A 14,249-nucleotide genomic window follows, 5' to 3' on the forward strand; every position below is an offset into this window, starting at 1 on the left:
ATATCGAGTTAGTGATGCCAAGAAAAAATCATTGAACAAAGCATTTATGACATGCTTAAGGATGGAATCATCAAGCCATCTACGTCTCCATGGGCTTCACCAGTGGTGATCCTAGAGAAAGGCGACGGATCAGGTACAGGCAAGAAAAAATACCGTTTCTGCATAGATGTTAGAGAATTAAATTCCATCACCGCAAAGGATCCCTATCCGATTCCAAGAATCGAAGAAACCCTCAGTAAATTGGGAAAACCCAAATACATCACCGCATTGGATTTGAAATCAGGATATTGGCAAGTTGAAATGGAACCAGGAAGCGCACCAAAGACGGCTTTCATAACACATGCGGGCAAATACGAATTCAACGTATTACCTTTAGGACTCTGCAATGCACCAAGTGCCTTTCAACGCTTAATGGACGAAGTCTTCAGAGATGGAGAAAAATTTGCTATCGTCGTGTATTTCGACGACATTCTTATTGCCTCCGAGACATGGAAAGAGCAGAAGAACGCTCTGGAGTATGTAATGAATGAGCTAAAGAATGCTGGCTTAACTCTTCAGTTGAAGAAATGCCGCTTCGCCCAATCGGAAGCAGACGTCCTCGGACACGTAATTAACGAAACCGGAATTTACATAGATCCTTCCAAGGTTGATGCCATCAAGAAATACCCTCAACCAAAGACACTGAGACAACTCCAAAGATTCCTTGGCCGGATGGCATCATAGATTCATACCTCACTATTCAAAACTAGCCACTCCACTCAATAAATTGAAGAAGAAAGGCGTCAAGTTCATATGGGGTCCTGATCAGGAGAACTCTTTTCAGAAAATCACATAGGCCATCTGCAGTTCACCTCCATTGGCTGCGTATAAACCAGATGCGCCGAGCATATTAACAACAGATGCGTCAGACGCCGGCTTAGGAGCGATGCTCTCTCAAGTTCAAGAGGGAATCGAAGTCCCGATAGCATACGCCAGCCGAAATCTCCGAAATGCGGAAGCAAAGTACAGTACTTCCGAAAAGGAATGTCTAGCGATCTATTGGGCCATTGGACATTTCCGCCCTTACCTGGAAAGTAAACCTTTTACAGTCGTAACAGATTACAAGGCGTTACAATGGCTATTTGGACTCAAAGAACCAAACTCGAAACTTGTCAGATGGGCAATGTATCTACAGACGTTCGATTTCAAGGTTCAACATAAGAAGGGAGTCGAAAACGTCGTAGCCGACGCCCTCTCGCGAGCTCCAATAGGACTGTTCGCCATGTCGGTAGCCTCCACCATGGAAGAGGAAGAAGATAATCAGATCACGTCATCGGAAGAATCGACCGTACCATCGGATCATTCACACGTCGCGTACATTTTACCACCTTACCCTCACGCGAATTTTCATATCTTTGATCGCGATGATATCATTAAAGCTCAAGGGGAAGATCCTGTTGTAACCGTAAAGTTTTAAAAGTAGGAAAAGGGCCTAACTTCACGATTCCACAAAGAATTTAATAAATAACTAGCAGTTAAAAAGTTCCCAGGTTACCCGCTTAAAGATCTTATTGATCATGACTAAGTAATTACCAGATAGTCCATGGTGGTAGGCAGAAATAACGCAGAGGTATCTTAATATTTCACTTGAATTTATTTATAACAAAAAGCGCGTCTGTACTTGTCGCGTTACAAGATTTTACTCCCTGACTGACAGCGGCGGCGGGGGTTTTTATCCCCGCCAAAAATATATTTTTTAACAAAAATGAAAGCCAGTGGCGCTTAAGGCGCCACTCGTGTGAAAAATGGTAATTTAAAAAAGAGATGAAGCAGACGACGTTGAAGGGGTGGCTTCTTTGTTACATCTTCCCCCCCAAGAAAAGTCGTCTGCTTTAGGGGGAGTCTGACTCATGGGAGTCTCGCGGCTCCGGGGATCTTCTGGAGACCGAGGCCACGCCTCCCTTCTTGCTACGTTTGCGGTGGCGGGCCTTGTAGGCCTCGCTCCGCTTGGGCCGTGGCTTGTGGCAGTTCTTTTCATGGTGTCGTCCCACCTGGCAACGGCGACACAAGGTGTATCGTTCGTCTGGGACCATGTTTGGCGGCGCGGCGCTGGTTGGGCGGCTCGTGGAAACCGCGGGTGGTGGTGGTGTCGCCGAGGAAATTCCCTGGCCGCTATCAGGGGTGGCGGTCGCCCGAACATTCGTGACGATAACAGGGCGGGCAAGAAGGGATCCGAGCCCTCGACCACGGCCTCGTCCTAGTGGTGGCATCGCGTCGGGTCGCCTTCCTCGACCTCGTCCCTGACCAGGAGAAGAGGCGGACAAGATGTCTGCCACTGGCGACACCCGACCAAAATCGGACGGGCGGACCCTTAGTTCGGGGATGGCAGGTGCGGTGGTAGGCGGAGCCGGTGCGGCGGCTGCCATGAAGGCCGCCGCGAGATGTGCGGGAGGCTCCCAGTTCCGGGCCGCCTCGTACTGTTCGAGGACCTCCCTTGGATTTATCAGGTCGGCTTGGACCTCTTGGTGGTGAAACGGAATGGGGTCGGTTTGGACCTCTGCGGCGGCAGTATCGGCCGCCGCGACGATGGAACCTCGAGGGGCGTCCAGGGCACGGGCGTCCAGGGCACGGGCTACGCATGGCGCGAACAGTAGACCCTCGCACCGGAGGCAAGGGCAGATCATCGCCCTAAGCAGGCGTAGACCGGCGATATCTAAAATCAACAGAGGTCGCTCCTCCTGAAAGACGATCGGTGACAGCGCAGCGGAGGTGTCCTCTTCCACGCGCGAAATCCTGAGTACCGGGGATTGTGCGATGAGGAGGTCGGCGGGGGCGAATGGCCAACGTTGGCGGAACGCTTGCAATTGCCACGTCATTAGGCGGATGCCTTGGCGGCGCCCTAGCAGCCGCAGTGCCCCGTGAGACACGAGGGGAAAAGGTGCCGATAACATTACGGTTGCCGGAACCTGGCTGGCATAAAAGGGGGCGTCGCTCGTCTCGATCTTGAGCACGAAAGTGCCCATTGGTCCCTGGAAAGCGTCAACAGTTTATTAGTTTGCGGTTCGAACCGTTTCCCACGGTTCTCGCGATATTGCTTGCCGCGCAAAGGTGAAATCACGCGAAGTCACATCGGTGATGTTATGCGCGCGCAAATAGTTCGCAACGTCCGGGCGAGACCGGAGAGTCTCATGCGGATATTGTTCTGGAGGATGATAGTAAATGTCCATCCCCGGACCTCCAGGCTTAGGATTCTTCCTCAACACTATCTCACGTCTCCATCCTCTTCGAAAAGGATTGACGAATCTCATGGGATTGACGGGAAAAGGGTTGGACAATTCCTTATCGTCTTCCTCAGGCTCAGAGGAAGAACTGGAATCGTCAGGGTGAGATAGAGGAGAGGGTAGAGGGAGAGACTTCTCCCTCGAGCTCCTATTAGGGGAGGACGATGCAGAGGGTGGAGGGAGAGACTTCTCCCTCGAGCTCCTATCAGGAGAGGAAGGTGCAGAGGGTGAAGGGAGAGACTTCTCCCTCGAGCTCCTATCAGGAGAGGAAGGTGGAGAAAGGTCTGGCGGCATCCGATTCACTCGGAAGACCGCGGGAGGATCTGAGAACAAGGCGCATGCGTCTGGCTCAGATTCCTCAGGAAGATCAGAGACTTCTGGGAAGGACTCTGGAACTTCTTCCGACGGGGAATCAGAGGATCCATTAGTGGATGAAGCTGAGGTTTGATGTCTCCTCGTTTCTTCTCCAGACGACTCGGTCTGCGCTTCTTGGTCTTTCAACAGTCGTCGTCTTCGTTCTCGTCGAGTCTCACGACGTTCGTCACCAGTACTGACTCCAGCGTCCTGAAGCGTAGGTACGGATGGTGACGAGGTAGAACTTGAAGATGAACTACTTGACGTTGAGGATGACTGGCCTCCGGCCGGTTGGCAGACATCCTTGTTTGACCAATAAAGCTTGAGATGAGCGATATTCTCAATCCCTTTATTTTCTCCGGTTTCTGGGTATTCTAATCTGTATCGCAAGCGGTCTTGCTTCTTCGCGATCTTGTAGGGACCATCCCATTTGGGACATAACTTAGCGGCGACATCACGTGCCGCTTGAGACAAAGGATGCGTCTCTTTCCAGACAAGCGCACCAACGGGAAATTCAATTCCTTCCCGCCTTTGATCGTAGTAGCGCTTCTGGTGTGCTTGCGCTTTCTTGGCAAGGTCCTTAGACAAAGCAAGTTGCCTCGCTAAAGCTGAGAGTGAGGCGGACCTTTCAACAAAGTCCGCTACTGGCATCCCCACGTCTAAGTCCCAGGGAAATCTCGGTTCCCTACCCATGTTCAGGTAGAAAGGAGTTCTTCCTGTTGTCGTATGTGTAGTCGAGTTGATGGCGAACTGGATGAATGGCAAGTTCTCGTCCCATCTTCGGTGATCTCGACCAACGAACATCGAAATGATTTCGCCCAGAACTCTATTTGTGCGCTCCACGATGTTACTTTGAGGATGATACGGAGTGATGTATCGTGGCTTGACTTTGAACATCTTAAGAATGTCCTTCCAAAGTTGAGAAACGAATTGTGTCCCATTGTCGCTTACGATGGCTTTCGGACATCCGTAGCGAACTATCATGGAGACGAGTTTCTTCGCGCACGTTCTGGCGGTGATGTTCTTCATCGGATAAAGTTCGACAAATTTGGTGGCATAGTCCGTGAAAACCAGGAGGTACTTGTGGTGGTGACGGCTTCTCGGTAGAGGTCCCATTATGTCCACTCCCAGCAAATCAAATGGCTCAGAAATGGCCGTAGGCTGCATGAGACCTGGACGTTTTCTATTGCGGGCCTTGTGCATTTGACACAAAGGACATCCGCGGACGTACTCGGTAACGTCCTGCCGGAACGATGGCCACCAGTATCTGGCTCGTACTTTGTCGAAGGTACGATCTCGACCTCGATGTCCAGATAGAGGGTGGTCATGAAATAAGCGGATGGCGTCCCGCCGGAACCGCTGTGGCAAATAGTGTTTTGCTGGTTGTCTACCATAGGCCTTCCGATACAAGACATCGTTCTTCAGTTCGTAGTACCGATGTATTTGTGGATTATCTCCTGATAACTGGACTATGATGTCATGTGTGGCTTGCTCATCTTGTTGGGCTTTCAGCACTTCTTCCAGCGTGAAAGACTGGTACAATGCGTGATTGGCGGGAGGAGCTAATCCGCTACTGGTTGAGGACGAGGTCGACGTCATTGAAGAGGACTCCGCTGGACTGGAATCTTCTGACGAGGACGGCGAAGTCATGTCTTCCAACGACATGGCTAATAGCGAGACAGGCGCTCTTGATAATGCGTCCGCAACCTTGTTCTCAACACCCTTCTTGTGTATGATCTTGAAGTCATACGTTTGCAAGTACATTGCCCAACGTACAAGTCGAGAATTCGGCTCCTTCAAGGTGAACAACCACTGGAGTGCTTTGTGATCGGTGATCACAGTGAATGGTATATTCTCTAAGTATGGCCGGAACTTTCCAACTCCCCAATAGATGGCAAGACATTTCTTTTCCGTGGTGGTATATCTTCGCTGGACGTCGGTCAGTTGCTTACTGGCATAGACAATAGGTACCTCGACGTCATCTTGAATTTGCGACAGGAAAGCTCCAAGTCCGGCGTCGCTAGCATCCGTTGTCAGGATACACGGCAACTTAGGGTTGTAAGCCGCTAAAGGAGGCGCCATACAGATCGCATCCTTGATGGCCTGGAACGCTTTCTGCTGTTCTTCCTTCCACTGGAATGGAACGTCTTTCTTCTTAAGATGATTTAACGGGGCAACGATCTTGGAATACTGCGGGATGAATCGTGAATGCCATCCCGCCATGCCCAGAAATCTTTGGATTGCTTTCACGTTTTTCGGGATTGGAAAGTCTACTATAGCCTTAGTCTTAGAGGGATCAATGTGAATCCCTCGTTCATTAACTATATGCCCTAACACGGTCGCTTCGCTTTGCGCAAAGCGACATTTCTTGGTCTGAAGCGTAAGTCCTGCTTCAGACAGTCGGTGAAAGACATATTCTAAGGCTTGCAAATGGTCTGCCCAAGTACTGGATGGAATGACTATGTCATCCAGATAGACACAGATGGAAAAGTGATGTCCATCCCTGAAGACTTCGTCGATGAGTCGTTGAAACGACGACGGCGCATTGCATAGACCGAACGGAAGTACTTCGAATTCGTACTTTCCCGCATGCGTGATGAAAGCAGTCTTCGCTTTCGCTTGCGGATGGAGGTCTATCTGCCAATAGCCGCTCTTTAAGTCCAGTGCTGTAATGAACTTTGGGGCGCCCATTTTTCCTAATAGTTCTTCTATTCTCGGAAGCGGGTAAGGGTCCTTCACGGTTACTTTATTCAAAGCGCGATAGTCGACGCAGAAACGTATCTTTCCGCACTTCTGGTGGACAAGTACCACCGGCGACGCGTAAGGACTAACGGATGGCTTCACGATACCGTCGCGGATCATTTCGTGAAGATGATCTTCAATAATCCGCTTTTTCTCGTCGCTAACACGATACGCGCGTTGACTAACGGGAACATCGGTGGTAGTATGTATCTCGTGATATACTAAGTTCGTACGTCCCGCTTTTTCCGAAAATAGTTTTGGAAATCGTAATAATAAGTTTTTTAAGTCTTCCTTTTGTTTAGGACTTAGTGTAGGCGACGCGACAGCTTGTTCAACATCCTCGATAATCTGAGGTGTTGGAGTCTTTAACCCCGGGAGATTTAACACGAATGGAAACGTTGTTCCGTCAATCTGACAAGTTTTTGTACCGAAGTCCAAAATGGCACGATGTTTATAGAGGAAGTTTTTCCCCAAAATAAAATCGTTTGGCAATGACGGAACGACGTGAAACTCTTGCGTTAGTTTCAACTGTCCTAAGCGGAAGTCTATTCGCGCGCGTCCCTTCGTGAAGGTATAACGTCCATCGCCTAACACTATACACTGAGTCTCTTCTTCTTCCGGAAGCACTAAGTCTGGTTTCAAAGTTTTGACTAAATTACGCCACTGATATAAGCTGATAAAACAAGCATCAGCGCCGGAATCTAGTCTGGTCGCGAAAGTCCCATGCGAATATACGGCATCTTTGGCCACGGGAGGATCAACCTCACAGCGACGCACATCCATAGAGCCAATTTCCATAGGGGGCTTTACTTTCGTCGCGTGGCGGGAAGACGATCCCCTTTTTGCCTTCCCGCTTTCGCGTTTCCCGAAGCGTGTTTTTGCGCGACCTCTTGTTTGCTCGGACAGGCGGTAGCATAATGCCCTAAGCATCCGCACTTATAGCATTCTATGTGACTTAAGTCGTTTTGCTCTGTCTGAGCCGGTGTCGGTCTATTGGAAAGTCTTGCGTTTGGCGTCGCAACCTTTGATGTCGCACCTCCCCCCTGCGGTTTTGTTAAAACCGCGGCTGTGGGAGAATTTCTTCTCCCACTGGATTTACGCGGGGTAGACTTTGCACTGTCTCTAGGATACAATGCGCTAGAAGGGGTCGCCCGTAAAATTTCTTCTGTTACGCGGCCCTTTTCTATGAAGCTGCGCATTGTCCTTATGCTGTCGTGAAAGACATGGATGCGTATTTCGGGGAGGATATTACGCTTGCAAATACCGACCAGTTCAGAGTCCGTATACGGAACGCGTAGGTTCTGATTCATCGCGGTGATACTCGCGATGAACGTGTCAAAAGATACACTGTCGGATTGTTTAAATTGCGCTATTTCTAGGCGGAGGGATTCCTCCGCTCTACCCGAAAAGAAATAGTCTCTAAATGCGCCTTTCACGGTACGCCACGTTAGTACTTGATTTGGCCTGTTCAAGTCCCTAAACCAAATTAATGCACGACCCCTCAATATTTGGGGTAGAAGCGCGAAAATGTCATCTCCTGACATGCTGTGATAGTCCGCGAATTCCGTCAAAGTCCGAAGGAATTCCGGCGCGCTTTCACCTTCGACACCACTAAATATTAAGTGAGGGGGCGGTTTTGGCCTACTTTTGGCAGCTGGTCTAGTGCCTACATTTGCTAAAGTAGTTGCTAGGGTTTGAATTGTTTGTAGCCAATATTTGACGCTGCACCTTGCGGTGGCAGCGGCGGAGGTGGGAGTCCTCCAGCCGCTTGTCCTTGCGAAGGACTAGTACCGAGGCTTGGAGGGGGAGTGATCCCCCTCGGGGGAGTATGGAATCCCGGTAACTGCGCGTTAATCGCGGCGATCAAAGCATGCGGATCGGGTGGATTCATGACGCGACAGTTAATGAGTTCAAGCAATGGCACAAGTAAAGTTCACAAGTACGCGTTAAGTATAAATGGTAATGGCAGTCTTAACGGGTCCTGGCAAGCTCGCCACTTTATGTAACCGTAAAGTTTTAAAAGTAGGAAAAGGGCCTAACTTCACGATTCCACAAAGAATTTAATAAATAACTAGCAGTTAAAAAGTTCCCAGGTTACCCGCTTAAAGATCTTATTGATCATGACTAAGTAATTACCAGATAGTCCATGGTGGTAGGCAGAAATAACGCAGAGGTATCTTAATATTTCACTTGAATTTATTTATAACAAAAAGCGCGTCTGTACTTGTCGCGTTACAAGATTTTACTCCCTGACTGACAGCGGCGGCGGGGGTTTTTATCCCCGCCAAAAATATATTTTTTAACAAAAATGAAAGCCAGTGGCGCTTAAGGCGCCACTCGTGTGAAAAATGGTAATTTAAAAAAGAGATGAAGCAGACGACGTTGGAGGGGTGGCTTCTTTGTTACACTGTTATTCGCGAAATCATTGAACAACTTCGACAAAATAATCCTCCAGACAACGCAGATTACGAGATGGTAAACAACCTCGTGCACCGAAAAGCGTCGGGAGTTCGTCCAGCGAGGATTTATCTACCACAATCTCTCAGAAGAGAAGCCTTGAGACTCTTACATGATCATCCTCTATCTGCCCATAGAGGAAAATACAAGACAAGAGAAAAAGTAGGACACAGATATTGGTGGCCCGATCTCGATAAGGACGTCAGACAATACGTCAAAGAATGCGTCCTTTGCCAACAGTATAAGATCAGTAACCGTAGGACTCCTGGTCTTATGATATCTACAGTTCCGACTGGACCCTTAGACAAAATAGGAGTTGATATCATGGGACCCTTTCCGATCAGCAGAAGAGGATATCGATTTCTTCTCGTCTTTACGGATTACATGACGAAATTCGTGGAACTAGTTCCTTTAAAAAGAATAACAGCCGACGCATGCGCCCTAGCATTGAAGAACTTCGTATGTCGATGGGGAGCTCCAAAGCAAATCCTTAGCGACAGAGGAACTCAGTTCGTGTCGTCCCTATGGCACAACACGTGCAAACTATTTACCATCGGACCAATACACACTTCGCCGTATCACCCTCAGTCGAACATCACTGAGCGGGTAAACCGAGTCCTCGGAGAAACCATCTCCATATACGTCGAAAGTAATCACAGAACGTGGGATGAAACTCTGAACGCTCTTGCGTTCGCGATAAACTCAGCGCCCCACGAAACGACTAAAAGATCTCCCTTTTACTTAAACATGGGACGAGAACCGAGACTCCCTTGGGACATCGACATAGGGATGCCCATTGAGGAATTCGAAGATCGTTCGGAAACCTTGAAGACCTTGAAGGACCAGTGGAAACTAACCAAGACTTTCTCAAAATTGGCCCAGGCCAAACAGAAAAAATATTACGATCTCAGAAGAGAAGAGCTAGAATTCGACATTGGGACGATCGTTTGGAAGCTGACTCACCCCCTATCTAACGCTAACTTGGGACGAATGGCCAAACTATGTCCAAAGATCATAGAGAAGAGAAGTCCGCTAGTTTATGTCCTAGAAGATATGATCTCGGGACAGAAGATCGGCCCAATTAACATGTCACAACTCAAGTTATACCAAACTCCTGAAGTTCCGTTAGAGGACAACGAAGAGACGCCTCCTCCAGGAGAATCAGACGAAATTGACACTAACGCTGAAGCACATATCCAGAGAGATGAACACAATCAACCCGAAGCAGTTATCTCTCCACGGAGACCAAGAGTGCCAACTCCAGAGAGAGTACCGCCTCAACAGGTACCAGAAGAAAACCAACCTGCAGAAGGCGTGCAAGAAAGGGAAAACACCATCCCAAAGGAACCTTTCTCCCCAGCAAGAGTACCAATCAGACCACCTCCTGAGGGAACACCTCCCCAAGAAGTGCCACGGGAAAGACCTCAACCTTCCTCCGAGTCCTTTGAGGAAGTTGTGGAGATGATCGAACCTTTCCGATTTGTGGACAAGATACCGAAAACGAAGTCAAAAGAACCTGGACTAACTAACACCGAAGTCCGGCCAGCGGAAAAGGTCCAATGACAAGGTTTCTGATAATTTTGTCCGCGAAAAGTTTTACCCTTGTACGTGCTAAATACATAGAAGTCACGTGTTTGATCTTGAACACGCCTTGACTCTAGTAATAAGTATAAAATGATGGGGTTGAGACCCCAAAAGGTACCATTTTCTCTCGAATTGCACCAAAGGACCACCACCACCAACAAGAAGCCCAAAAGGTACCATTTTCTCTCGAATTGCACCAAAGGACCACCACCACCACCAACAAGAAGAAGATCAAGCCATGGATCTCTCTTCAACAAGGTAAGAAATCCTTTTTCTAAAAACACTTTTTACTTCGAAAATCTTTCTCTCTAGGACGCGCTTCATTTGGTAAGCACCCAATAAATCTTTCGGTGGCTGGACGTTCACCGGATGAGTAGAGTAATTATCGTACAGATCATTGGCTTCGCCTTCTTAAAGTTTTTGCAACAAAGCCTCGGGCTGTGTTAAAATTGCGTAATTGTCTTCTGCAAGGTTTGACTGATCCTCACTTGGCACGCCAATATTCGACGTGTTTTGGTCACCTTGCATGTCTTGACTGCTATCCACCACTTTGTTTGTAAGCGCATGCGAAGCATGTGGCACCGCATCACAACTATCGATGATCAGCGCTTCTGGATCTATTACGCTCAGTAATTCCTCGGGAATCAATGAATTTTCCCCGCCATCAATATTTTGCGTCCCACAAATATAATCCTGATTTATTGCCGAAATATGCAGCCATCGCCTAAGAATTTCCGTAAACAATGCACACATGTTTTTTCGTGGCCTTGGCAGATAGTGGGTCTCATGCAACTAAAACAAAAGCCATTACATTTATGCGGTTGTATTCGCCAATAAGGGATGAGGCATTTTTGGCAGAATCGGTCCCGGCCAAAAAGTGGCCTTAATTTTGTAATGGCGTTATAATGGTTATTTTCATCGGGGTCGTTTTCACCTAAAATCAAGATAGTGTAACATGGCTGCCAGATTCCTTGGAGTTTCTACTCCTTGGATCTAGCAGGGTATATATGCCACCATGTTACATGCTCCTCCTCCTATCAAAATCTTCTGTGATTGTTTTTTTTCTCTTTAGTTAGTTAGTCAGTATTCAGCTCTCGGAGAGAGCAAGTTGTTTTGTTGTGAAACAGTCAAAGTGTATGACTAGTTCGGGTTTATCCCTTTTTATTTTGATTTTCAAGTACAAATAAAAGTAAGAAGATTTATTTCTCTTATTTTTGGATCTGAAACTGTAAGTTGTCTCCAATTCATTTTTATGGCCCTCGGGATAATCTCCCTATTTAGTTAATAGCTATAGAGAGTTACATAAATGGCGCCCGAACAGGGACTCGATATGACTAGGCCTTAAGCCTTCGTCAGTCCCGTAGAAAAACTGTTTATCATTGTCGGTATATCCGCCCCCCACGTGGTAAATGTTTAAAGATAATTAAATTAATTCTAGATTAATCATGATTAATTTACATAATAAATTAAAAATAAAAGTATCTTTGTAATTAATATACTGAATTTAGATAACTTACATGCTTATTTGTATAAACTTAAGTCTATTATTTCTAGGTGGGGAGCTCCTAAAGCTATCCTTAGTGATAGAGGGGTACAATTTACCTCGAAACTTTGGCTGCAAACTTGCAGAGCTTTTAGAATTAACCCAAAGTTTACTACCCGTTATACGCCTAAGGGAAATCCCACCGAACGAGTCAATCGAGTAATAGGCGAGCTTATATCATTTTATGTAGGGAATCATGATGATAGATGTGGTGAATCCCTTGACCTTCTTCAATTTGCAATTAATTCTGCACCCCATGAAACTACGGGAAGATCCCCTTTCTTTTTGAATTTAGGGCGGGAGCCACGTCTCCCTTGGGATTTAGAAATTGAAGAACCCATTCTGGACCCTGATGACCCCAGTCGTACAAAAGCTTTAAAAGTTCTTAAGGAACAATTAGAATTCAGTAATGAATTATCTAAGTTAGCCAAAGCTCACCAGAAGAAATACTATGACCTCCGTCATGACCCTCTAGAATTTGAGGTAGGAACTCTAGTATGGATGGAAACACACCCTTTATCAAGTACGACAGGTCAGATTATGAGGAAACTCAGTCCTAAATGGGCAGGTCCCTTTAAAATAGTTGCAAAACATTCTCCCGTAGTCTATGAGTTAGAGGACGCTAACCCAGGGGAGAATATAGGGAAAGTTAACCTAGAGCATCTGAAACTCTACTGGACAAATGTAGCTGTCTTCGATAATGCCAGAAATGCCCCTACTTCCCAGCCCGAAGTTGCAGATGATCCTGGGTCTAGTGCCGCAACGAACGGTGGTACCATGGACCACCCTCCTACGGCGACTTCCTCAACTACTTCATCTGAATCATCATCATCATCATCATCTTCTACTTCACCGTCACCGCCTCAGGACGGTCAGGAAGTCTATCAACCGATCATTCCTGCTATTTCAGATGTCCCTCATACGTCGACATCAATTACTTTAGATGATCAAGCAGCGGATCAACAGATCCCTCCTGCAATTCCAGATGATTCACATCAACCAACGGACTCTGATAGTGAACCGGGCATGGCCCTTTTTGAAGACCCTCCTCTCCTACTCCATACCTATCATGATATGCGAGCTTTCCAGCTCAATCATCCATCTACTGATAGTCCGCCTTCTGCGGCAGGGGGGGCTTCCCCGTCTGATCATGAAAAATCAGTCGAGGAACCAGAGCTACACAAGTCAACTTCCAGTTTTACAGAAGAAATTCTAACGCCGGAACACAAATCAACGTCTTCTGAAAGTCAATATCGGAACCGGCGTTACACTATTCTCCTTCTTTTGGCTTTTCGGAGGAGATTTTAGCTCCTGAACAGAATTCTCAATCGCAATCCCAATCGCTGCGTGCGTCTGACAGTTCCTCGACCACGTATTCAGAGTCTATGAGAACTCCTAGATTAAACAGGGCTACCTTACCCGATAGTTATTTAGAACCTTTTCGATTAGGATGGCGACGAGAGGTGTGTAAACGGGCGACGGTTCAGCCAGGAGGTAATGAAGTTGACATCTATTATCGACCTCCTGATAATAAACGGTTACGGTCGAAATATGAGGTCCAAGTTTACCTCCAAAATAATAAGGTCCCGAACCTAACCAGGGAACATTTTTGTTTCACCCGAGAGCCAATCTCTATTTTCCCATGGGAGTTTATCTCCCAAGCTAATAAGAGACCTTATTAATAAAATATCTTTATAGATGGCGAAAAAATCTGAAGAGGCTCCGTGGTATTTCGAATTACCTAAGTGAATTCGACAAAAAGAATGTAGGACATTGAAACCCCCCAAGCTTAACTGGCAAATCTATCGAGATACTGGAAAAGTATTGCCCAGCTGATCAACAAGATCAAGAACGGTGTCGAAACTGTGGTGATTTCGGACACAAAGCATGCGATTGCTACATGCCAAATCGTTTTAGAAAAATTTCGTGCCCTTTATGCTATTCCCAGGGGCATTCTGCAATCAATTGTCCTTTCGCTTAGGAAGAATCTTTAATTATAGAAGTTCCTCAGGAAGAGCTAAAGGAATTGCTAGATCCTTCTTCTTCTTCTTCTTCCTCCTGTCAAGAAGAAACTTCCGGGTTTAACCCTATATCAGAAGTGATTTCCCAAGCGGCTTTCGACCCTTTTTCGCTGACTGTACACTTGCCTCCCGCTACTCCACAACCTAGAGTCCTTGAACCCGTCACGGCATACCATAAACTTAGGGCGCTAGCTCTTGCTCACCCTGACCCTATTCGAGTAAACGCATCTCCTAATCCACTCCCATTTCCTTCTTCCCATAAATGGCAACCTTTACCGGAATTCCTTG

Source organism: Phalangium opilio, unplaced genomic scaffold (genome assembly GCF_054372755.1).
Source record: "Phalangium opilio isolate 3A_F unplaced genomic scaffold, DU_Popi_V2 ptg000063l_1, whole genome shotgun sequence".
NCBI lineage: Eukaryota > Metazoa > Arthropoda > Arachnida > Opiliones > Phalangiidae > Phalangium > Phalangium opilio.